Source organism: Pan paniscus, chromosome 1, assembly GCF_029289425.2.
Source record: "Pan paniscus chromosome 1, NHGRI_mPanPan1-v2.0_pri, whole genome shotgun sequence".
Classification (NCBI taxonomy): domain Eukaryota; kingdom Metazoa; phylum Chordata; class Mammalia; order Primates; family Hominidae; genus Pan; species Pan paniscus.
Window position 1 is genome coordinate 194,979,760 of NC_073249.2, and position 14,333 is coordinate 194,994,092.

At 45.6% G+C, this 14,333-nt stretch overlaps 1 long non-coding RNA gene across 1 annotated transcript in view; it reads left to right on the plus strand.

Moving 5' to 3' along the window:
- The window catches only part of LOC134728907 (uncharacterized), a 31,584-nt gene extending 17,792 nt beyond the window's left edge, over nucleotides 1-13,792 (plus strand). Inside the window, exon 3 of the long non-coding RNA XR_010109771.1 lies at nucleotides 13,557-13,792. This is a non-coding gene — a long non-coding RNA (uncharacterized LOC134728907). The remainder of the gene's footprint in view (nucleotides 1-13,556) is intronic.
- The last annotated feature ends 541 nt before the right edge of the window (nucleotides 13,793-14,333 follow it).

The following is a 14,333-nucleotide window of genomic DNA, read 5'->3' on the forward strand; positions in this document are numbered from 1 at the left end:
CTTATCATCAAAAGAATGATGACTGAAATGGATTGAAACATACTATGTAAACACTCATTTTTTCATATCGGTAGAGAGAAAGCCCTAAATCAAACAGGTATCATTAAATACCACTGGAGATAACCAGGGTGCAATTCCTTGTCCTGAGAATTAGCAATGGAAAGAAAGAATTAGGCCCTCATCCTGTCATTTTTCTACTACCGAATCTCAATTTAAAGCCCTAGTTTATGAGGGAAAGTTCTTTTATTAAAAAATTCCAGCTAATAAATGTGAAAGGATTGATAGAATTAGAAAACCATCTTTTTTACAACTCCTAATAAAATGATGGATTCAGGCAATAATCCCCTATAGATGAAATTATTAATGTGAAAAGCTGATGGAGAATTTCATAATGGAGGGATCAGATTGTCACACCTGAGCCCATGGGCCCACCCTAGCACTGCTCTTGTATCTCCTGAAGTGAAGTCACGTGCAGTACACAGCCCCATGCAGAGAACGGGCTGCCTTAGTTTGGATTTCCCAAAAAAGCAGACCGTATCTAGGAAAAGGATCGGGGTGCAAGTGATTTATTTGGAAGATGATCCCAGAAAGCATCCATCTTTAAGAGAATAGGGAAGTGAGGCAGGGAAAGGCAGAAAGCCAATAAAAAGTGAATTAATGAGTGGGTCTTTACTCCGGGAACTGGAGCTCCGCTCCTCTGGGGACCCTCTGAAAGGCTATACAGAACATGTCGGAAACCTTCCCTAGAGAGGCGAGGAAGCTGGGCTATTTAGCCACCAATCTCCACCCAACGCTAGTCAAAGGCTGCTCGGGGTTGTTAACTCCCTGGCTCTTCTCAGGAGCAGAAAATGCCCTCAGTTTGCAAGACTCAGAAGGTCCGCAGGTAGCCTCCAGCACTGGCCCATGGGACATGGTGGGACACCAACAGTGCCTGCTCTGGTGCCTTGCCAGAAGAGTTGAACCTGAGGCCGGACTTCTATCTACAGGAAATATAGGGGATGGAGAAGCAAGTAAATGATACCGCAAAGAGGCAAGTAGACGCACCCAGGCCGTGGGGCTCCACAGGACCAATGATTCCTTCAACGAGGGTGTTCTCTGAGCTGGTTCCCACTGTAGGCAACTGGGCATATCCTGCTGGGGCCCCTCAGAGAAACCATGAGGAATACCCTCAGAATTGTTCCACAGAAGGTCGGAAAGCTGACGCATTTATCCATGATTCCAGTCCCTCATTGCTGAGGGCTGCCGCAGGGACATCAGCTTCCTGGACTTCCAAGCTGTGTCTGCTGGAGGGTTGAGTGGCCTTCTGCAGCTGAGAAGAAAGCCCGGAGGCAGAAAAGCTGAGGGAAGCTGCAGGGCGCATTTGAAATGGGGTTCAAGCAGGGTGCACGCAACTGTCCCCCTGGATGCCCTGAGTTAACTGGGCCAAGCAGGTGTGAGGAGCGCCCCGCCAGGGTCTGGACAGTGTCTCAGCAGATGAGTTCCTGCTGCAGGTGCACTTCCGGCCTTGCTGGCTGCCTCCAGCAGTTGTAAGAGTTCTGGCCCTTACCACATACTGGAATTTCTCTGTGTGGGCTGTAACGGATGTGTGGGCCCCCCCCAAGATGTGTGGGTGTGCGTGTGTGCACACGTGTGTGTGTGCGCAGGTGATATGAAAGCGCTTTGTAGCCCTGCCTTGCTCTTAGAAGTACCCGATATTTCTCAGAGTGGTTTTCCTGGACCCAACCCATTTCCTCCTCGCAGACAGGGGCTCTGTGACACTTGAGCTTGGTCATGCCACTTCCCTGCTTAAGGTCATCCAAGCAGCACCAATGGCTCCTGAGTTCCCAGACCCTGAGATGCTGGAGTGGGGCTGGAGGATGGGCCATTGCTGGGCTGCCTGGATCGGGCACCTGGGCCCGTGGGTCTTACAGGGGTCTCGAGAGGTTGATGGGGTGTTGAGATCCTGAAGGGAGTACCATGGAGGTGGCCTCCTCCACGGGCCTCTGCCCTTGTCCTGGTCTCTGTCTCTCCCTATTTCTCACCTCTGCTTCTCTTGGTCTCACTTTTCCCAACTCTCTGTCTGCCTCAGTGTCCCCCTCTCTCCCTCCCCCCGACCTCTGTACCAGTTTCCCTACCCCTGGCCCCACTTCTGTCTCGGTCCTGGCCCCGCCCTCCACCTGCCTCTAACTCCATTGCTTTTTGCACACCTCCTCCTCCTTCACAATAGTTTTCTTTTTCTTTTCTTTTTTGATGGAGTCTCGCTCTGTCACCCAGGCCGGAGTGCAGTGGCGGAATCTTGGCTCACTGCAACCTCCGCCTCCCAGGTTTAAGCAATTCTCCTGTCTCAGCCTCCCAAGTAGCTGGGATTACAGGCGCACACCACCATGCCCGGCTAAGTTTTGTATTTTTGGTAGAGATGGGGTTTTGCCAGGTTGGCCAGGCTGGTCTCGAACTCGTGACCTCAAGTGATCTGCCTGCCTCGGCCTCCCAAAGTGCTGGGATTACAGGCGTGAGCCACTGTGCCCGGCCCCTCATAATAGTTTTCTGCCTTCCTATCGAGAGTCAGTTTTCAAGACAAAACAAAACAAAACCCACCACAACTTTAAAAACTCTTAGAAACATATTTTAATCACAAACGTGCAACACAGAAACATTAAGTTGGATAGAGGAAAAAATTCATAATCCCTTCACCCTAATTCGGCAGCTGTGGTCAATTTTGATGATTCCCTTTCAACCTTTTAAAATGACTTTTTCAATATAGCATCCTATACTTTGATTTTACATTCTGCTTTTTTAATCTAAATAATAAATCCCTTCAGTGGCTTCCAGTTTCTAAGCAAAACCAAAGCACCTTTACAATGGCCTGCAAGGCCCTGAGTGATGTGCCTACTGGTTCCACCTCCCCTCTGGGGATCTCCCTGGCGTGCCCTCCTCCCAGTCCCCCTCCCTCCTCCCTGCCACTCTGCTCCAGCTACAGTGGCGTCACTTTCCCAAACATGCTAGGCATGGGCTTCCACCTCCCCCAAGGGCCTTACACTGGCTATTCCCTTTTCCTGGAATGTCTTCTCCCAAAAGTATGCATGGGTCACTTCTCACCTCTTTTATGGGTCACTCAAGGATCGTGTTCTCAGTCCAGCCTATCATGATCACCACCTAAATGGCAACATCCCCAACTTTACTCCCAATCCAGTTTTTCATAACAATGATGTTGCAAAACCATTCTACACACACATGTCGGACAGGCCCCTTTGCTCATGACTTTCTCAGCCATCCCCTGGTTGGACATTTTGGTTGAAGTGGAATTGTTGGGTTTAAAAGTGTACACATTTAAAATTTCAATAGAATTACAAAATTGCCCTTTACTAAGCCTTCACCCATGGATAATTCCACCGATGGCAAAGGAAGGTGCTTTTTTCCCTTATCTGCCTTTTAAATTTTTGCCAGTTTGCTAAGCAAAATATATCTTATTGTTGTTTTAACTTGCATTTTTCTAATTATAACAGTCACTGAACATCTTTTCATATACTTATCAGACATCTGTATTTCTTCTGTGAATTCTCTTTTCCATATCTTTTGCCAATTTAATTATTATGTTGTTGGCCTCCTTTTTGTTGATTTATAGGAACTCTTTATATATTGTGGATCACTTTAACCAGGGTAGATTATACCATTATCTAGTTCTACCCAAGGATAGCTTGCAGGCAGTCTTCACTCCATATTACTGCCTCCTCTGTGGGTATCAAAGATCCCACCCTTGGTTTGGGAGGCTGGTGAATGTCCTGAGCCATGTGAAAAGGGAAGGCATTACTAGGGATAAGTGTGGATGGGGGTCCTCAGCAAAGTATCAGGACATGAGTAGGTATCACTCCTGCTGAGCACTCCAGACAGCTGTCAATGAAGGCCCTCGTCAGACAGTGCAGAGCTGAATGGCTGATATGGTTTGGATTTGTGTCCCCCCCTAAATCTCATGTTGAATTGTAATCCCCAATATTGGAGGAGGGGTCTGGTGGAAGGTGATTGGATCATGGGGTGGACATCCCCCTTGCTGTTCTCGTGATAGTGAGTTCTCATGAGATCTGGTTGTTTAAAAGTGTGTAGCACCTCCCCTTCACTCTCTTCCTCCTTTTCTGACCACGTAAGATGTGCTTGCTTTCCCTTCACCTTCTGCCATGATTTTAAGTTTCCTGAGGCCTCCCCAGCCATGCTTCCTGTACAGCCTTCAGAGCCATGAGTCAATTAAACCTCTTTTCTTTATAAATTACCCAGTCTCGGGTAGTTCTTTATAGCAATGAGAGAATGGATTAATACAAAGACTAATGTGGCTCTTCAGCCAAGGTGGCCTGTGGTATCCAGCTGAGTGCTCACAGAAGAAGGTCTGCTGGTGATGGCCCAGTCCCCAGGAAGCTCCCCAGTAGTGGTGACGGAGTGGACTTAGCTGTCTCTGGGCACTGACTCCACTCCTCTCCTTGGGTCCCACAGGTCCAGTTCCCCATCCCGGATCCCCCTGACCTCTTCCAAGGTCACTCTCACTCCTACTGCCTTTCTCTTTCCCAGCTCAGTGACCCCATTTACTTCCCTAGGGGAGACACGACCTGGGTCTTCTCCATTCCCTCTCAATCCATCGTTAAGGCATAAATTTTACCTTCAGCTTCCTCGAAGGCCTTCCCTTTTGATTTTCAAGAGCATTTTCTTCTCTCAGCAAAAGCAGCCTCTTGCAAATCAAAAGACTTTGCCTTTCAAAAGTGTGATTTCTGATGTGGGCTTCAGTAGACTATCCAGAAAGTTAAAAAAACAATGACATCCAAACACTGACTGTTTCTCTCTCTTTATATTCCTGCTATAAAAGCACAAATTCTCCTGGAGGTAATTTTAAATCTCTGATTGATGTGAGGAAGTGGGAAAAATAAAAGCAAAATTGTTATTATTTCAAGATATGTTTTTGTTCCATTTCTGCATGTCTATGGTGGGTTTGTTTTCCCCGCCTGTTATTCATCTTTTAACTTTGCTCATCGAGTCTTCTGTCATTCAGAAGTTAAATGTTTTTATGTAGTCAAATCTGTCCACCTTTCTTACTTTTCTTCTAATGATTTTATGGGTTTTGTTTTTTTTACATTGAGTTCTTTAAATTCAAGGGACTTTGTGTGTCTGGTGTGAGGTAGAGTTCAAATTTTCTATTTTTAAAATTGGAGAGCCATTTGTCCTAATGCCATTTATTAAATAGTCTATCTTTTCCTCATGGATTTGAAATGCTACAATTATGATTGATAGATAGAATTTATCTTGTTTTATAAGGTATCTTTATTTCTGGCTTGACAGTTTTCTCGTTTTTATTCATTAAAATTTTTTTCTTGTGGGGAAGGGAGAATGGGGAGTTGGTGTTTATGGCTACACAGTTTCAGTTGGGAAGATGGAAAGTTCTGGAGATGGATGGTGGTGATGTGGTTATACATCAGTGTGAAGGTACTGAATGCCACTGAACTGTACACTTAAAAATGGTTTAAATGATAAATATTACGTTACATATATTTTACCACAATAAAAACTACTGAAAATTTTTTCTTGGATATTCTGTTGTTGTGTATTCTCTTTGTATTTTTTTTCTTTCCGGATTAACCTGAGAATCAGCTTGTCAAATTCCATTTAAAATGTCTTTATTTTTAATTTTTTTAGAGACAGGATATTGCTCTGTCTCTCCCAGGCTGGAATACGTGGTGTGATCAGGGCTCACTACAGCCTTGAACTCCTGGGCTCAAGGGAGCCTCTTGCCTTAGCATCCTTAGTAGCTGAGACTACAGGCTCCTGCCACCATGCCCAGCTTTTTTTTTTTTTTTTGAGACGGAGTTTCGCTTCACTCTTGTTGCCCAAGCTGGAGTGCAATGGTGCAATCTCGGCTCACTGCAACCTCTGTCTCCCGGGTTCAAGCGATTCTGCCTCAGCCTCCTGAGTAGCTGGGATGACAGGCACACGCCACCACACCCAGCTAATTTTTTGTATTTTTAGTAGAAATGGGGTTTCACCACGTTATCCAGGCTGGTCTTGAACTTCTGACCTCAGGTGATCCGCCTGCCTCAGCCTCCCAAAGTGCTGGGATTACAGGTGTGAGCCACCATGCCTGGCCTATGCCCAGCTAATTAAATTTTTTTTTTTTTAGAGACAAGGTCTTGCTATGTTGCCCAAGCTGGTCTCAAATTCCTGGCCTCAAGTGGTCCTCCCACCTTGGCCTCCAGAAGCATTGGGATTACAGGTGTGAGCCACCATGCCTGGCCAAAAAATGCCTTTGCTATTTTGATTGGAATCACATTACATTTGTAGATTACTCCGAAGAGAAATGACATCTTTATAGTACTGAATTTTTCCACCCAGGAGCATGGCATGTCTCTCTGTTGATTCAGATCGCCTTTTATGACCTTCAGTAAAGTTTCATAATTTTATTCATTTCAGCTTATTCCTAGATTTGTGATGGCTTGTGTTGCCACTGGGAATGGAATTCTGAGTATGGCCCAGGGACTGTTGCTCAGTTCTATCCCCAGCCCAGCCTCTGGGATGCATGACTGGCTCCAAAAGATACCTGGGACAGGAAGTACCAGCTCCAAGAGTCATTCACTGTTGCAAGCCTTGGCAACAGGAAGCAGGTGGATCCAAGTTAGAGGTTTGGCAGCCAGAGGGAGAAGAGAGGCTGGGATGAGCTGAAGGAGCTGGCAAGGTCAAGAGGAGGGACCTTCAGGATCAGGGGAACCAGAGCTTGTAATCAAATGGGTCAGAAAGAGGGAGAATCTGAAATGCTGGAGATCAGGGCTGATGCTCAGAATGAATACTGATGTAGCTCAAATGCCTCTATCATGCTGTAGAACAGAATGTGGCTTTGGAGCCAGGAGACGAGAGTTTGAACCCTGACCCTGTCACTCACTGTTTAAGTCACTTAGTTTCTAGGAAACCCAGTCTCCTCACCAGCAAAATAAGGGTGAATTCTAATTATATGTTTAATTGTTTAATTATGTGTCTGTCTTGCACTGGACTGGAGCTCCACAAGGGCAGGGACCATGTGGGTTTAATTGATTAATGTGCAGGGCTGCAGCCAGCGCATGCAGTGCTTTTGAGGGAATTAGAAAAAGGAATCCTTTGGGGGCAGATGCTGCTCTCTGAGCCCACAGCTTGGCAAACGGTCCCTGGGCTGGATCTCAGCCCTACTTGCCCCTGGGCTGTGTGCCCTTGTGCCAGGAACAGCCTGCCCTGGTGTTCAGTGCTTAGCACAGGCTGGCACCGGGGAAGTGCTCACACAATGTATTGAGTAAATAGATGATTAGATGTGGTGGTTGAGAGAGAGAGAGAGAGAGAGAGGGAGAGGAGCCAGGTATTTCTGGGAGCCCTTGAGGGCTTCTCACTTATGCTCAGAAAGAAGTTCTCTGCTTCCAGGTGCTGATTAACATGGAATTTTCCAAGTGCTTCATTTCATGTATTCTGCAAGGGCCAGAGATGGTGTCCACTAGTCCCAAAGCTGCGACAGGAATGGACTAGTCTGATGACCTGATACGATAGACCCCCATTTGCACAAGGCATGGGGAGCCTCCATGAAGCATTCTGCCTAGGGAAGGTGGGACCCTGACTTGGTAACAAAGCCTTGAGCAACCCAAGGAAATGCTACCCAAGTGCCAACCCAAGGAAGAGCAGAGAAGAACATTCTAGGCAGGGGGATAAAGATCCAAAAGCCCTGCTGCTGCACAGAGGTGGCTCGGCCCTTTGGAGAGCTGAGCGTTGGCCAGTGTGGCTGGGCCTCCAGGCATCGCTTCATAGGACCTTCTTTCATTTGGTGGCCTTTGAGATTTCCTGCAACTGTCCTCTTCTTTGTGAACTTTATGAAGTTCGCATAACTGAGACATACCTACCGCACCTCTGTATCTGCCAACGCATACTCCAGCTCTTTGCATGGGGCCAGCCCAGAGGTTGATAGAGTCATTCCACGAAATAGATTAAGAATCCCAGCTCCACTGTGTATTTCCTGTGGACTTTGCCAATTCCTCTGAGCCTCCTCTATCTGTAGAAAGGAAATAGGAATATCCACCTTTCCAATTTGTTGGGAAGTTTCTGCCCTCAGTAATAAAGGCAGATAGTGTAAGAACAAAAGAAAGACAATTTAAAACTCCAGGAAAAACATAAAGATGAAGAAAGAGGGAAATATACAAGCACCTTCTTTGACTCAGCAATGAAAAATACGTAGATGGTCACAGTAATCCTTAAGGTCTTTCTTTTTCTGTGCTGGTGGGACACTTCAATACAACGCTGAACAAAAAGCAGCAATAGTAGGCAAGTTTGCCTTGTTCCTGACTTTGCAGGAAATGATTCTAGTGTGCACCATTAGGTATGACTGTTATAAGCAATTGTGGGAATGGCTGAATTCTCACAAAATCTCTGAACCTTTTCTCATTGCAAAGGTTTCAAGATATCTCCTTGTCTCCTTGAATTTTCCTGCTTCACTCATTCTATGGCTCCACATTGTCTGTGGGATAAAGTTTGAGCCTTTTTTAAATTTTATTTTATTTTATTATTATTATACTTTAAGTTTTAGGGTACATGTGCACAATGTGCAGGTTAGTTACATATGTATACATGTGCCGTGCTGGTGCTTTTTATTTTTTTTTAGATTGAGTCTCACTCTGTCGCCCAGGCAGGAGTGAGTTCAGTGGCAAAATCTCAGCTCACTACAACCTCCACCTCCCAGGTTCAAGCAATTTTTCTGACTCAGCCTCCCGAGTAGCTGGATTACAGGCGTGCGCCATTAAGCCCAGCTAATTTTTGTACTTTTGGTAGAGACAGGGTTTCACCATGTTGGCCAGACTGGTCTCAAACTCCTGGTCTCAAGTGATCTGTCTGCCTCGGCCTTCCAAATTGCTGGGGTTACAGGCGTGAGCTACCGCGTCCAGCCAAGTTTGAGCCTCTTGAAAGACCAGTGTCCAGGCTCTCTCCCTCTTTCCCAACCCTGAGCCTTCCGGGTTTACCCATTTCTCCCATTCCAAACACCTGGACATTTCAGGTCCTATCCATGATGACAGCTTGGCCTCTGCCTTAGAATATCTGCTCCGTGCCTCCATGCCCACTGCCTTTGCTCATGCCCTTTTCTTTTTCTTTCTTTCTTTTTTCTTTTTCTTTTTTTTTGAGACGGAGGCTGCTCTGTTGCCCAGGCTGGAGTGCAGTGGTGCGATCTCGGTTCACCGCAACCTCCGCCTCTCCGGTTCAAGCAATTCCCTTGCCTCAGCCTCCTGAGTAGCCGGAATTACAGGCGCGTGCCACCACGCCCAGCTATTTTTTTGTATTCTAGTAGAGACAGGGTTTCATCATTTTGGCCAGGATGGTCTCGATCTCCTGACCTCATGAACCACCCGCCTTGGCCTCCCAAAGTGCTAGGATTACAGGCGTGAGCCACCGCGCCCGACTGCTCATGCCCTTTTCTTTGCCTGGGATCCCCTTCCTCTCAGTTACTCTGACTCACCTTCAAAGGCCAACTCATCTCTGCAAAGACACTTTCCCCTCACCCTTCTTAGCATTTGGTATAAGACAGTTCCGGACACAGGGCCCAACACCTTCTCTAGTCTTTAAGAATCTGTTTAAGCCAGGCATGGTGGCTCATGCCTGTAATCCCAACACTTTGGGAGGCTGAGGCAGGAAGATCACTTGAGCGGGGAGTTGAAGACCAGCATGGGCAAACTAGGGAGACCCCATCTCTACAAAAAATTAAAAAAAAAAAATTAGCCCGGCATGGTGGCACACACCTGTGGTGCCAGCTACTCGGGTTGGGGGAATGAGGTAGGAGGATCGCTTGAGCCCAGAAGGTCCAGGCTGCTGTGAGCCATGATCACGTCATTGCATTCCAGCCTGGGCAACAGAACAAGACCCTGTTTCAAAACAGAGAGAGAGAGAAAAAAAAAATCTGTTGGATAAATGTGTGAATGAACCCCTAAGTAAAACTCTGGGTCACCATAAGGAAAAAAAACCTATTCTTCCAACAAATCCAGACTGTGCGGCTGCCTCAGCCTCCAAACTTCCCACACATGTTCAAAAATTTTGTCTTTTGCCTTTCTCCTTCAACAACAGTTTGGCTGAAAATAAAATTCTTGAGTCACACTTTCTCTCCTTGATGACTTTGTAGGTATCTGTCTATTGTATGCTAATGCTGGATGTTGCTGTAAAGAAGCCAGAGGCCAGCCTGGGATTTTTAAGTAACTTGCTCCTTTATGTTTAGATTCTCAAAGGAATCTTCCTTAACTTTAAAATCTAATACTTTTTAAATAGCATATATACGTGTGTGTGTGTGTGTGTGTGTGTGTGTGTGACAGAGTCTTGCTCTGTTGCCCAGGCTAGAGTGCAGTGGTGCAATCTCAGCTCACTGCAACCTTTGCTTCCTGGATTCAAGCAATTCTCGTGCCTCAGCCTCCGGAGGAGCTGGGATTACAGGCATGTGCCACCACGCCCAGCTAATTTTTTGTATTTTTAGTGGAGATGGGGTTCCTCCATGTTGGCCAGGATGGTCTTGAACTTCTGACCTCAGGTGATCCACCCACTTCGGCCTCCCAAAGTGCTGGGATTACAGGAATGAGCCACTGTGCCTGGCCAATAGAATATATTTTGATGTGGATCATTATATTATAGAATATTGTTTTGATACCATTATTTGAGTTTCCTTCTTCAGTGACTTTGATATGTGTATATGGTTTTTTGGGGTCATTGTATTTTTAGTAGAAATGGGGTTTCACCATGTTGGCCAGGCTGGTCTTGAACTCCTGACCTCAAGCGGTCTGCCCGCCTCAGCCTCCCAAAGTGCTGGGAGTGAGCCAGCACAGGCGTGAGCCTCCACACGTGGTCCACAGTGCATCTTTCATTTCATTTTCTTGAAAGCTCCCCATCTTTCCTGCCTCAGGGCTTTTTTTTTTTTTTTTGAGACGGAGTTTCGCTCTTGTTGCCCAAGCTGGAGTGCAATGGCGCAATCTCCACCTCCCGGGTTCAAGCGATTCTCCTGCCTCAGCCTCCCGAGTAGCTGGGATTACAGGCATGTGCCACCACTCCTGGCTAATTTTGTATTTTTAGTAGAGACGAGGTTTCTCCATGTTGGTCAGGCTGGTCTTAAACTCCCGACCTCAGGTGATCCGCCCGCCTCTGCCTCCCAAAGTACTGGGATTACAAGCGTGAGCCACTGTGCTCGGCCTATTTTATTGTTTTTAGAGACAGGGTCTCACATTTTCTCTCTTATCATTTAAACTTTAAAATTTTTTTCTCATTTAATTTTTCTTTCTTCATTTCTATCTTACGTGTTGCATCAGTGCGTTCTCTTTTATGTTACTTTTGGTTTGACTTCAAGGTTATGATGAGCTACGATTGTGCCACTGAACTTCAGCCTGGACAACAGAGTGAGCTCTTTCTTCTGTTCTTCGCCTGGCTGACTCCTACTCACCCTCCAGATCTCAGCTGGAAAAGTCCACTCCCCAGGGAGACCTCCCTGACTCCCCTAAACTCAGCAACCTGGGATTCTGTACCTTTTTTCCTGGCGCACAGGGTCAGCACACATTTTCATCCAACGAAGGACACTAGGGGCACTCTGTCAGCCCACAAGGCCTTGTTAGGATGAAAGCACAATTTCTATTTGGCTTTTTGAAATACTGTCAATAGTACTGGGGTCCCCATGACACGGGTAACTAGAGTTCCTGGGCACCTTCAAATGAAAGGAGAGTCTTGGTGAGAGGGGTGGAGGAAATGCCAGATGCCTCCTGTGGGCTTTAAATCCAATGAAGAGGGACAGAAAATTCAGCAGGGCTGTGTCCTGGGATTGTTTGGGCAAAACCATGAGTGTCGACCAGGAGCAGGGTGGGGTTCTGGTCCATGGAGCTCTCTGGAGGAACAGAGACTAAGCTGCCTTCCCGAGACAGCTTTGGTTTTTCTTTTAATTGTGTTTTAATTGCGCAAGTGACATTTAAACAGCACTAAAGGCAATGTTTAAAGAGAAATAAAAGCTATTGGATCACATCCATCTTACACATCTGATGAGTTGGAAAGAGCACCGAACGTGGAGTCCAACACACCAGGGTTGGCACGCCTCTCTGCTAATTACTGCCTGCACCACCTCAGGCAGGTTTTCTTGCCCTTCTCTTTGCCTTAGCTGCCTTACCTGTAAAGGGGAATGACTCTTAGCTCACAGGGAGCTGGGGAGAACTGGAGGATTCAGTGAGATCGTATGTGTATAAGCCCTGGGCATGGAGTCAGGGCTATGGGGGCACTCAGTAAGGTTTCTCTCTTTTATCAAGGCAACTGTGTTCATTTTCTTATATTCTCTGCCAAGCTTCGATCAAGCCCAGATGAACATTTCGCACACGGTGATGATGCTTTAAGTTTAATTCTGCAATCTGCTTGCAAACTTTCTATGTCATAAACACTCGTTTCAACATTTTCATAGTTATTTTATGGTGGAACACCATGCCATTGAGCCAATATATCATTATTTATGTAACCATTCTTCTGCCATTGGACATTTCTCAGTTATGGATAGTTCTATATTTAATTCTGCATTCTATGATACTGTTGCTATCATGTGTAGCTCATTTGTGGAAGACTGAGTATTCTTCCATATTTTACTTACTACTTCTATTTACTTACTTAAATTGCCTGCTCATGACCTTTGTACCCATCTGTCTTAGCAACTCAGATATTTTTTATTGATGTGCATAAAATCTTTACACCACGTAGCTATTAGCCATTTTCCATTTTCCCCACTCCCAGGTGACATTTTAGTTTTAGTTATTTTTCTGTTATACAAACCCTAAATGTTTTATCTTTCCATCTTTGCATTTGTGATTTCTTTGATTGAGTTTATACAACAAATATTATGTGAACATCCGATCTGGATGGCAGGTGCATGAAGAGGTATGGGAGTAAAGGACACTCCAGTTCCTGACTCCAGAAGGCCTCAGTTAAGTTGGGAATACAAACTGGAAAACAATTACAATATTGCCCTGCTAAGTTCTAGAAGAGTAAAGAATTGCAACAGCAGCAGAGGTTGATTGCACGCTCCCTCTCTCTCTGTACCGGGCCCCATTCTAAGAACTTGCATATACTATCTCATTTAAAACCACAACAATCCTGTGATTTAGCTACTATTTTTAGCCCCATTTTACAGATGAGGAGAATGATCCTCAGAATGGCCACACGACTTACCTAAGCACCAACAGCCAATAAGAGCTGAAGCCAGTATTCGAAATCAGGCAGTTGGACTTCAGAGCTTGCCTTCTTAACTACCATACAAAACTAGCTGTTAGGGCAAGGATGTGGTGGTGATGCCAACAGAGGTGATAGGCATGGAGGTGTACATCAAGGAAACCCTCCAGGAGGAGGTGAGTCAAAGCTGAGAATAGAAAGACAGAGACAACTTCACCATCAGGCAAGGGGGTGTGGAGGAACGGACATTCCATGAATAAGGAAGAGCTCTTCCAAAGGTTTGGAGACATAGCCCCTTGAGAGACGGTAAGCTGGCCAGAAGCCTCAAAGTTGAGGGGTTTCTATTATTGTTTACGTTTCCTTTATCTGTTTCTTCATCACAGGCTCCATGTTAGGTGCTGGAGATACAGTGATGAACAAGATATTCAAGGTACCTGCCTACCTGGAGTTTACAGTCTAATTGAGGGACACAGGAAGGAAGCTGTACTGACCATTTATCTTTCACTGCTGCTCAACAATTTAAAAAATTCCTCTCTGTGAGACTCTGTCTCAAAAAATGAATAAATAAAATTAAAAGAAAGAATACATGTAAAATGCTTAGCACACAATAAACACACAAGTATTGGTTCCCTTTCCTTTCCTCTTGTTTTCTGGAGGATTTTTACTTATTGTGGAAAAGAAAGCAATCCTTTCAGCATTTCCTTTTGTGTGTGTGTGTGTGTGTGTGTGTGTGTGTGCGTGTGTGTTTTCTTTTCGTTTTTAGAGAGATCTTGCTCTGTTGCCCAGACTGGAGTGCAGTGGCATGATCATAGCTCACTGCAGCCTTGAATTCCTGGGTTCAAACGATCCTCCCCAGTAGCTGGGAATACAGGCTTTTAAACATTTCTGATGCAGCAGGACAGCTTGCCTGAACTTACAGTTGATTGGCTGTCTATTGGTGAAGAACTACTTCTAATTAAATTCTCCAGATTTTTTCTTCTTTAAAATAACTTGTTTTTAGCTTAAAATTTCCAACTTCTTTTGCATTCGAACTACTTACTAGGGACCCAAGAAAGCAATCAAGTGGAAGAAGTTGGAGTGGGATTCCTGATATCTTGAGTTCCTCCTCAGAGCCAAGTGAGCCTCCCTTGCAGCTAGGGTGCAGGCATGTGACCTTGGTT